The sequence below is a fragment of the Oncorhynchus tshawytscha genome, linkage group LG10 (genome assembly GCF_018296145.1).
Source record: "Oncorhynchus tshawytscha isolate Ot180627B linkage group LG10, Otsh_v2.0, whole genome shotgun sequence".
Lineage (NCBI taxonomy): Eukaryota > Metazoa > Chordata > Actinopteri > Salmoniformes > Salmonidae > Oncorhynchus > Oncorhynchus tshawytscha.
The window spans coordinates 11,846,687-11,858,718 of record NC_056438.1 but is presented as its reverse complement, the minus strand read 5'-3'; the positions used below and the strand labels follow the sequence as shown (position 1 = coordinate 11,858,718).

General features: G+C 44.4%; 1 protein-coding gene across 8 annotated transcripts in view; it reads right to left on the bottom strand.

Moving 5' to 3' along the window:
* Positions 1-12,032, bottom strand: part of LOC112259728 (NHS-like protein 2) — an 87,569-nt gene that overhangs the window by 74,322 nt on the left and 1,215 nt on the right. The gene's annotated exons all lie outside the window — the stretch shown is intronic.

Below are 12,032 nucleotides of genomic sequence, written 5' to 3'. Positions count from 1 at the left end.
TATAGCCTATCTACTGAATATAGCCTCGATACTGTATATAGCCTCGCTACTGTTATAGCATCTCTACAGTTATAGCCTCTCTACTGAATATAGCCTCGTTACTGTATATAGCCTCGCTACTGTTGTAGCCTCTCTACTGAATATAGCCTCGTTACTGTATATAGCCTCACTACTGTTATAGCCTCTCTACTGAATATAGCCTCGCTACTGTGATAGCCTCTCTGAATATAGCCTCTCTACTGAATATAGCCTCGTTACTGTATATAGCCTCTCTACTGAATATAGCCTCGCTACTGTTATAGCCTCGCTACTGTTATAGCCTCTCTACTGAATATAGCCTCGTTACTGTATATAGCCTCTCTACTGTATATAGCCTCTCTACTGTTATAGCCTCTCTACTAAATATAGCCTCTCTACTGAATATATCCTCCCTACTGAATATAGCCTCGTTACTGTATATAGCCTAGCTACTGTTATAGCCTCTCTACTGTATATAGCCTCTCTACTGTATATAGCCTCTCTACTGTTATAGCCTCTCTACTGTATATAGCCTCTCTAATGTTATAGCCTCTCTACTGTATATAGCCTCTCTACTGTATATAGCCTCTCTCCTGTTATAGGCTCTCTACTGAATATAGCCTCTCTACTGAATATAGCCTCTCTACTGAATATAGCCTCGCTACTGTTATAGCCTCTCTACTGTTATAGCCTCTCTACTGTATATAGCCTCTCTACTGTATATAGCCTCTCTACTGTTATAGCCTCTCTACTGTTATAGCTCTACTGTTATAGCCTCTCTACTGTATATAGCCTCTCTACTGTATATAGCCTCTCTCCTGTTATAGCCTCTCTCCTGTTATAGGCTCTCTACTGAATATAGCCTCTCTACTGAATATAGCCTCGCTATAGCTGTTATATAGCCTCGCTACTGTTATAGCTCTACTGTATATAGCCTCGCTACTGTTATAGCCTCTCTACTGTATATAGCCTCGCTACTGTTATAGCCTCTCTACTGTATATAGCCTCGCTACTGTTATAGCCTCTCTACTGAATATAGCCTCGCTACTGTTATAGCCTCTCTACTGAATATAGCCTCGCTACTGTTATAGCCTCTCTACTGAATATAGCCTCGCTACTGTTATAGCCTCTACTGAATATAGCCTCGTTACTGTTATAGCCTCGCTACTGTATATAGCCTCTCTACTGAATATAGCCTCGTTACTGTTATAGCCTCGCTACTATAGCCTCTCTACTGTATATAGCCTCGTTACTGTTATAGCCTCTCTACTGAATATAGCCTCGCTACTGAATATAGCCTCTCTACTGTATATAGCCTCGCTACTGTTATAGCCTCTCTACTGTATATAGCCTCGTTACTGTTATAGCCTCTCTACTGAATATAGCCTCGCTACTGAATATAGCCTCTCTACTGTATATAGCCTCGCTACTGTTATAGCCTCTCTACTGTATATAGCCTCGCTACTGTTATAGCCTCTCTACTGAATATAGCCTCGTTACTGTTATAGCCTCTCTACTGAATATAGCCTCGCTACTGTATATAGCCTCGTTACTGTTGCAGCCTCTATGGAATATAGCCTCTCTACTGTATATAGCCTCGCTACTGAATATAGCCTCTCTACTGTGTATAGCCTCTCTCCTGTTATAGCCTCTCTACTGTTATAGCCTCTCTACTGTATATAGCCACTCTACTGTTATAGCCTCTCTACTGTATATAGCCTCTCTACTGTATATATCCTCTCTACTGTATATAGCCTCTCTCCTGTTATAGCCTCTCTACTGTATAAATCAAATCAAATCAAATTTTATTTGTCACATACACATGGTTAGCAGATGTTAATGCGAGTGTAGCGAAATGCTTGTGCTTCTAGTTCCGACAATGCAGTAATAACGAACAAGTAATCTAACTAACAATTCCAAAAAAAAAAAACTACTGTCTTATACACAGTGTAAGGGGATAAAGAATATGTACATAAGGATATATGAATGAGTGATGGTACAGAGCAGCATAGGCAAGATACAGTAGACGATATCGAGTACAGTATATACATATGAGATGAGTATGTAAACCAAGTGGCATAGTTAAAGTGGCTAGTGATACATGTATTACATAAGGATGCAGTCGATGATATAGAGTACAGTATCTACGTATGCATATGAGATGAATAATGTAGGGTAAGTAACATTATATAAGGTAGCATTGTTTAAAGTGGCTAGTGATATATTTACATCATTTCCCATCAATTCCCATGATTAAAGTGGCTGGAGTAGAGTCAGTGTCATTGACAGTGTGTTGGCAGTAGCCACTCAATGTTAGTGGTGGCTGTTTAACAGTTTGATGGCCTTGAGATAGAAGCTGTTTTTCAGTCTCTCGGTCCCAGCTTTGATGCACCTGTACTGACCTCGCCTTCTGGATGACAGCGGGGTGAACAGGCAGTGGCTCGGGTGGTTGATGTCCTTGATGATCTTTATGGCCTTCCTGTAGCATCGGGTGGTGTAGGTGTCCTGGAGGGCAGGTAGTTTGCCCCCGGTGATGCGTTGTGCAGACCTCACTACCCTCTGGAGAGCCTTATGGTTGAGGGCGGTGCAGTTGCCATACCAGGCGGTGATACAGCCCGCCAGGATGCTCTCGATTGTGCATCTGTAGAAGTTTGTGAGTGCTTTTGGTGACAAGCCGAATTTCTTCAGCCTCCTGAGGTTGAAGAGGCGCTGCTGCGCCTTCCTCACGATGCTGTCTGTGTGAGTGGACCAATTCAGTTTGTCTGTGATGTGTATGCCGAGGAACTTAAAACTTGCTACCCTCTCCACTACTGTTCCATCGATGTGGATGGGGGGGTGTTCCCTCTGCTGTTTCCTGAAGTCCACAATCATCTCCTTAGTTTTGTTGACGTTGAGTGTGAGGTTATTTTCCTGACACCACACTCCGAGGGCCCTCACCTCCTCCCTGTAGGCCGTCTCATCGTTGTTGGTAATCAAGCCTACCACTGTTGTGTCGTCCGCAAACTTGATGATTGAGTTGGAGGCGATGATTGAGTTGTATATAGCCTACGCTACTGTTATAGCCTCTCTACTGAATATAGCGTCTCTACTGAATATAGCCGCTCTACTGAATATAGCCTCTCTAATGAATATAGCCTCTCTACTGAATATAGCCTCGCTACTGTTATAGCCTCTCTACTGAATATAGCCTCTCTACTGTATATAGCCTCTCTACTGTATATAGCCTCTCTACTGTATATAGCCTCTCTACTGTATATAGCCTCTCTACTGTTATAGCCTCTCTACTGTATATAGCCTCTCTACTGTATATAGCCTCTCTACTGTATATAGCCTCTCTACTGTATATAGCCTCTCTACTGTTTATAGCCTCTCTACTGTTATAGCCTCTCTACTGTTATAGCCTCTCTACTGTATGTAGCCTCTCTACTGTATATAGCCTCTCTACTGTATATAGCCTCTCTACTGTATATAGCCTCTCTACTGTATATAGCCTCTCTACTGTTTATAGCCTCTCTACTGAATATATAGCCTCTCTACTGTATATAGCCTCTCTACTGTATATAGCCTCTCTACTGTATATAGCCTTTCTACTGTATATTCTCTACTGTATATAGCCTCTCTACTGTTTATAGCCTCTCTACTGTATATAGCCTCTCTACTGTATATAGCCTTTTGCTCTACTGTATATAGCCTCTCTACTGTATATAGCCTCTCTACTGTTTATAGCCTCTCTACTGTATATAGCCTCTCTACTGTATATAGCCTCTCTACTGTATATAGCCTCTCTACTGTTTATAGCCTCTCTACTGTATATAGCCTCTCTACTGTTTATAGCCTCTCTACTGTATATAGCCTCTCTACTGTATATAGCCTCTCTACTGTATATAGCCTCTCTACTGTATATAGCCTCTCTACTGTATATAGCCTCTCTACTGTTTATAGCCTCTCTACTGTTTATAGCCTCTCTACTGTTATAGCCTCTCTACTGTATATAGCCTCTCTACTGTATATAGCCTTTCTACTGTATATAGCCTCTCTACTGTATATAGCCTCTCTACTGTATATAGCCTCTCTACTGTATATAGCCTCTCTACTGTTTATAGCCTCTCTACTGAATATATAGCCTCTTGTATATAGCCTCTCTACTGTATATAGCCTCTCTACTGTATATAGCCTCTCTACTGTATATAGCCTCTCTACTGTATATAGCCTCTCTACTGTATATAGCCTCTCTACTGTTATTTTTCACTGTATTTTTACTGTTGTTTTATTTCTTTACTTACCTATTGTTCACCTAATACCTTTTTTGCACTGTTGGTTAGAGACAGTAAGTAAGCATTTCACTGTATGGTCTACTACACCTGTTGTATTTGGGCGCACGTGACAAATAAACTTTCATTTGATTTGATTTATATATACACAAACACACACACAATCGCGATGTATACACACACACAATGACTATGTATACACACACACAATGACTATGTATACACACACACACAATCACTACAGTTGAAGTCGGAAGTTTACATACACTTAGGTTGGAGTCATTCATTTAAAATTCGTTTTTCAACCACTCCACAAATTTCTTGCTAACAAACTATAGTTTTGGCAAGTTGGTTAGGACATCTACTTTGTGCATGACACAAGTCATTTTTCCAACAATTGTTTAAAGACAGATTATTTCACTTATAATTCACTGTATCACAATTTTAATGGGTCAGAAGTTTACATACACTAAGTTGACTGTGCCTTTAAACAGCTTGGAAAAATCCAGAAAATTATGTCATGGCTTTAGAAGCTTCTGATGGGCTAATTGACATCATTTGAGTAAATTGGAGGCATACCTTCAAACTCAGTGAAAGAGAGGGAGGGGGAGGAGAAGAGAGGGGGTAGACGGAGAAAGAGAGGGAGGGGCAGGAGAAGGGGGATGGGGTAGACAGAGAAAGAGAGGGAGGGGGAGGAGAAGGGGGATGGGGTAGACGGAGAAAGAGAGGGAGGGGCAGGAGAGAGGGGGATGGGGTAGATGGAGAAAGAGAGGGAGGGGCAGGAGATAGGGGGATGGGGTAGACGGAGAAAGAGAGGGAGGGGCAGGAGAGAGGGGAGGGGGAAGTAGGAGAAAGCGAGCTGGAGGAGAAGAGAGGGGGTAGATGGAGAAAGAGAGGGAGAGGGAGGAGAAGAGAGGGGGTAGGCGGAGAAAGAGAGGGAGGGGGGAGGAGAGAGAGGGGGTAGACGGAGAAAGAGAGGGACGGGCAGGAGAAGGTGGGGGTAGGCGGAGAAAGAGTGGGAGGGGGAGGGAGAAGAGAGGAGGTAGGCGGAGAAAGAGAGGGAGGGGGAGGAGAAGGGGGATGGGGTAGATGGAGAAAGAGAGGGAGGGGCAGGAGAGAGGGGGATGGGGTAGACGGAGAAAGAGAGGGAGGGGCAGGAGAGAGGGGGATGGGGTAGACGGAGAAAGAGAGGGAGGGGCAGGAGAGAGGGGAGGGGGAAGTAGGAGAAAGCGAGCTGGAGGAGAAGAGAGGGGGTAGATGGAGAAAGGGAGGGAGGGGCAGGAGAAGAGAGGGGGTAGATGGAGAAAGAGAGGGAGGGGCAGGAGAGAGGGGAGGGGGTAGATGGAGAAAGCGAGCTGGAGGAGAAGAGAGGGGGTAGATGGAGAAAGGGAAGGAGGGAGGGGGAGGAGAGGGGGAGGGGGTATATTGGGGCGGCAGGGTTGCCTAGTGGTTAGCCTAGTGACAAGGTACACATCTGTCGTTCTGCCCCTGAACAGGCAGTTAACCCACTGTTCCTAGGCCGTCATTAAAAATAGGAATTTGTTCTTAACTGACTTGCCTAGTTATATAAATAAAATATGGAGAGAGAGGGGAGGTTGAGAGAAGGGGGAGAGAGAATGTAATTGAATTGAGAGAGTTCATCTGCCTTTGGCCTAAAGAACAGGAACCCAGACTTCAAAGAAATTGGAACTACAGACATTTCTGAAAATAAATATGGTAAAGAGGAGACGGACCCACTACTTGCCCTCTAGGTTACAGAGAGCTGGAAGTCCCATCCACTAAACTAGCAGGTGGGTGGTATAGAGGAGACGGACCCACTGGTTGCCCTCTAGGTTACAGAGAGCTGGAAGTCCCATCCACTAAACTAGCAGGTGGGTGGTATAGAGGAGACGGACCCACTGGTTGCCCTCTAGGTTACAGAGAGCTGGAAGTCCCATCCACTAAACTAGCAGGTGGGTGGTATAGAGGAGACGGACCCACTGGTTGCCCTCTAGGTTACAGAGAGCTGGAAGTCCCATCCACTAAACTAGCAGGTGTGAAAAAGAGAAGAGACTCAGGGGATGTGCTAATTTGGTATGGAGACGACACACTATATTAAATTAGTCATAACAGGAACATTTTACATCTGGCTAGAAATTAATAAGGAAATTCAATCAACAGAGAAAAATGTCCTCCTGTGTGCTACCTACAGTACCAGTTAAACGTTTTAGAACACTCATTCTTTATACTACTTTCTACATTGTGGAATAATAGTGAAGACGTCAAAACTATAAAATAAAATATATGGAATCATGTAGTAACCAAAAAAGTGTTAAAGTAATCCCACATTTTGTTTTACTGACAAAGTAGGGGTGGTATACAGAAGATAGCCCTATTTGGTAAAATACCAAGTCCATATTATGGCAAGAACAGCTCAAATAAGCAGAGAGAAACGACAGTCCATCATTACTTTAAGACATGATGGTCAGTCAATACGGACCATTTCAAGAACTTTGAAAGTTTCTTCAAGTGCAGTCGCAAAAACCATCAAGCGTTATGCTGAAACTGGCTCTCATGAGGACCGCCACAGGAATGGAAGACCCAGCATTACCTCTGCTGCAGAGGATAAATTCATTAGTTACCAGCTTCAGAAATTGCAGCCCAAATAAATGCTTCACAGATTTCAAGTATCAGACACATCTCAACATCAAATGTTGTGAGGACACTGTATAAATCAGGCCTTCATGGTCAAATTGCTGCAAAGAAACACCTACTAAAGGATATCAATAAGAAAACATATACTTTCTTGTGCCAAGAAACACGAGTAATGGACTTTGGACTGGTGGAAATCTGTCCTTTGGTTTGATGGGTCCCCCCCCAGTACCGGTACCAAATTTGCTGCTCCATCAGATGTCCTGGCCACATAACATATCTATCGTAGGATATGTTTCCAATGCCAATAAAGCCCTTTGAATTGAGAGGGAGAACGTAGGCAGACATGATTCTCAAGAGAAGACAGGCTATGTGCTCACTGCCCACAAAATGAGGTGGAAACTGAGCTGCACTTCCTAACTTCCTGCCAAATGTATGACCACATCAGAGACACATATTTCCCTCAGATTACACAGATCAACAAAGAATTCGAAAACAAACCCAATTTTGATAAACTCCCATATCTACTGGGTGAAATACCACATTGTGCCATCACAGCAGCAAGATTTGTGACCTGTTGCCACAAGAAAAGGCAACCAGTGAAGAACAAACACCATTGTAAATACAACCCATATTTATGTTTATTTATTTCCCTTTTGTACTTTAACCATTTGTACATTGTTACAACACTATATATATATATAATATGACATCTGTAATGTCTGTATTGTTTTGAAACTTCTGTATGTGTAATGTTTACTGTTAATTTTATTGTTTATTTCACTTTTGTATATTATCTACCTCACTTGCTTTGGCAATGTTAACACATGTTTCCCATGCCAATAAAGCCCCTTGAATTGAATTGAATTGAATTGAGAGACAGAGATTACATTGAATGAGTTACAGGACAAAATAAAAACCCTCCAACCCAAAAAGGCCTGTGGTGTTGATGGTATCCTCAATGAAATGATCAAATATACAGACAACAAATTCCAATTGGCTATACTAAAACTCTTTAACATCATACTTAGCTCTGGCATCTTCCCCAATATTTGGAACCAAGGACTGATCAGCCCAATCCACAAAAGTGGAGACAAATTTGACCCCAATAACTACCGTGGAATATGTGTCAACAGTAACCTTGGGAAAATCCTCTGCATTATCATTAACAGCAGACTTGTACATTTCCTCAATGAAAACAATGTACTGAGCAAATGTCAAATTGGCTTTTTACCAAATTACCGTACAACAGACCATGTATTCACCCTGCACACCCTAATTGACAACCAAACCAACCAAAACAAAGGCAAAGTCTTCTCATGCTTTGTTGATTTCAAAAAAGCATTTGACTCAATTTGGCATGAGGGTCTGCTATACAAACTGATGGAAAGTGGTGTTGGGGGTAAAACATACAACATTATAAAATCCATGTACACAAACAACAAGTGTGCGGTTAAAATTGGCAAAAAACACACACATTTCTTCACACAGGGTCGTGGGGTTAGACAGGGATGCAGCTTAAGCCCCACCCTCTTCAACATATATATCAACGAATTGGAGCGGGCACTAGAAAAGTCTGCAGCACCCGGCCTCCCCCTGCTAGAATCCGAAGTCAAATGTTTGCTGTTTGCTGATGATCTGGTGCTTCTGTCACCAACCAAAGAGGGCCTACAGCAGCACCTAGATCTTATGCACAGATTCTGTCAGATCTGGGCCCTGACAGTAAATCTCAGTAAGACCAAAATAATGGTGTTCCAAAAAAGGTCCAGTCACCAGGACCACAAATACAAATTCCATCTAGACACTGTTGCCCTAGAGCACACAAAAAACTATACATACCTTGGCCTAAACATCAGCGCCACAGGTAACTTCCACAAAGCTATGAACGATCTGAGAGACAAGGCAAGAAGGGCATTCTATGCCATCAAAAGGAACATAAATTTCAACATACCAATTAGGATTTGGCTAAAAATACTTAAATCAGTCATAGAGCCCATTGCCCTTTATGGTTGTGAGGTCTGGGGTCCGCTCACCAACCAAGACTTCACAAAATGGGACAAACACCAAATTGAGACTCTGCACGCAGAATTCTGCAAAAATATCCTCCGTGTATAACGTAGAACACCAAATAATGCATGCAGAGCAGAATTAGGCCGATACCGACTAATGATCAAAATCCAGAAAAGAGCCGTTACATTCTATAACCACCTAAAAGGAAGCGATTCCCAAACCTTCCATAACAAAGCCATCACCTACAGAGAGATGAACCTGGAGAAGAGTCCCCTAAGCAAGCTGGTCCTGGGGCTCTGTTCACAAACACAAACACACCCTACAGAGCCCCAGGACAACAGCACAATTAGACCCAACCAAATCATGAGAAAACAAAAAGATAATTACTTGACACATTGGAAAGAATTAACAAAAAAACAGAGCAAACTAGAATGCTATTTGGCCCTACACAGAGAGTACACAGTGGCAGAATACCTGACCACTGTGACTGACCCAAAATTAAGGAAAGCTTTGACTATGTACAGACTCAGTGAGCATATCCTTGCTATTGAGAAAGGCCGCCGTAGGCAGACATGGCTCTCAAGAGAAGATAGGCTATGTGCTCACTGCACACAAAATGAGATGGAAACTGAGCTGCACTTCCTAACCTCCTGCCCAATGTATGACCATATTAGAGAGACATATTTCCCTCAGATTACACAGATCCACAAAGAATTCGAAAACAAATCCAATTTTGAAAAACTCCCATATCTACTGGGTGAAATTCCACAGTGTGCCATCACAGCAGCAAGATTTGTGACCTCTTGCCACGAGAAAAGGGCAACCAGTGAAGAACAAACACCATTGTAAATACAACCCATATTTATGCTTATTTATTTTATCTTGTGTCCTTTAACCATTTGTACATTGTTAAAACACTGTTTATATATAATATGACATTTGTAATGTCTTTATTGTTTTGAAACCTCTGTATGTGTAATGTTTACTGTTAATTTTTTTATTGGTTTTCACTTTATATATTCACTTTATATATTATCTACCTCACTTGCTTTGGCAATGTTAACACATGTTTCCCATGCCAATAAAGCCCTTGAATTGAAATTGAATTGAGAGACAGAGGGAGAGAGAGAGAGAGACAGAGAGAGAGAGAGAGAGAGAGAGAGAGAGAGAAGCCACAGGAAGAGGGACCTCAATAAGAAGATGGAGGAAGAGGTCTGGTTACACAGGAGGGCAAAGCCACACTAACTGAATTCACCTCCACTTCTCTCATCCTCCTCTCTCCATCCCCCTCTCTCCATCCACCTCTCTCCATTCTCCTCTCTCTCTCCATCCCCCTCTCTCTCCATCCCCCTCTCTCTCCCTTCTCCTCTCGCCATCCCCCTCTCTCTCCATCCTCCTCTCTCTCCATCCTCCTCTCTCTCCGTCCTCCTCTCTCTCCATTCTCCTCTCGCCATCCCCCTCTCTCTCCATCCTCCTCTCTCTCCATCCTCCTCTCTCTCCATCCTCCTCTCTCTCCATCCCCCTCTCTCTCCCTTCTCCTCTCGCCATCCCCCTCTCTCTCCGTCCTCCTCTCTCTCCATCCTCCTCTCTCTCCGTCCTCCTCTCTCTCCATTCTCATCTCTCTCCATCCCCTCTCTCTCCCTTCTCCTCTCTTTCCATCCCCCTCTCTCTCATCCTCCTCTCTCTCCATTCTCCTCTCTCTCTCATCCCCCTCTCTCTCCATTCTCCTCTCTTTCCATCCCCCTCTCTCTCAGCCTCCTCTCTCCATCCCCTCTCTCCATTCTCCTCTCTTTCCACCCCCTCTCTCTTCATCCTCCTCTCTCAGACCCCTCTCTCCATTCTCCTCTCTTTCCATCCCCCTCTCACTCCATCCTCCTCTCTCAGACCCCTGTCTCTCCATCCTCGTCTCTCTCCATCCCCCCTCTCTCTCCATCCTCGTCTCTCTCCATCCCCCTCTCTCTCCATCCTCGTCTCTCTCCATCCCCCTCTCTCTCCAACCTCGTCTCTCTCCATCCCCCTCTCTCCATCCTCGTCTCTCTCCATCCCCCTCTTTCTCCATTCTCCTCTCTCTCCATTCCCTCTCTCTCCATTCTCCTCTCTTTCCATCCTCCTCTCTTTCCATCCTCCTCTCTCAGCCCCCTCTCTCTCCATTCTCCTCTCTCTCCATCCCCCTCTCTCTCATCCTCCTCTCTCCATCCCCCTCTCTCTCCATTCTCCTCTCTTTTCATCCCCCTCTCTCTCATCCTCCTCTCTCCCTCCCACTGTCTCTCCATTCTCCTCTCTCTCCATCCCCCTCCTCTCATCCTCCTCTCTCCCTCCCACTGTCTCTCTCATCCTCCTCTCTCTCATCCCCCTCTCTCTCCATTCTCCTCTCTTTCCATCCCCCTCCTCTCATCCTCCTCTCTCCATCCCCCTCTCTCTCCATTCTCCTCTCTCAGCCCCCTGTATCTCTATCTCTCATTCCTCTTTTCTTCAGCAACATTATATCTGTCAGGCTATGGTGGGAGAGGAGGCTGGATTTAGGAACTCGTTGGTATAAAAATTATATGAGCCTTAACTTCTCCTCCATTTATTTCCATAATTACCACAAAGGGAGAGAGAGAGACGGGGAACTTCAGGATGTGTGCGTGCGTTTGTGTGTGTGTGCGCGTCCTTGTGTGTGCGCGTCCGTGTGTGTGTGTGTATGTGTGTGTGCGTGCTTGTGTGTGTGTGGGTGTGTGTGTGTGCATGTGCGTGTGTGTGTGTATGCGTGTGTGAGAGCGTGGGTGCGTGTGTGTGTGTGCGTGTGTGTGCGTGCGTTTGTGTGTGTGTGCGCGTCCTTGTGTGTGCGCGTCCATGTGTGTGTGTGTATGTGTGTGTGCGTGCTTGTGTGTGTGTGGGTGTGTGTGTGTGCATGTGCGTGTGTGTGTGTATGCGTGTGTGAGAGCGTGGGTGCGTGTGTGTGCGTGTGCGTGCGTGTGTGTGTGTGTGTGTGTGTGGGTGTGCGCGTATGCGTGTGTGTGAGTGTGTGTGTGTGCGTGCGTGTGCGCGTATGCGTGTGTGTGTGTGTGTGTGTGTGTGCGTGTGTGTGTGTGTGTGCGTGCGGGTGTGTGTGTGCGGGTG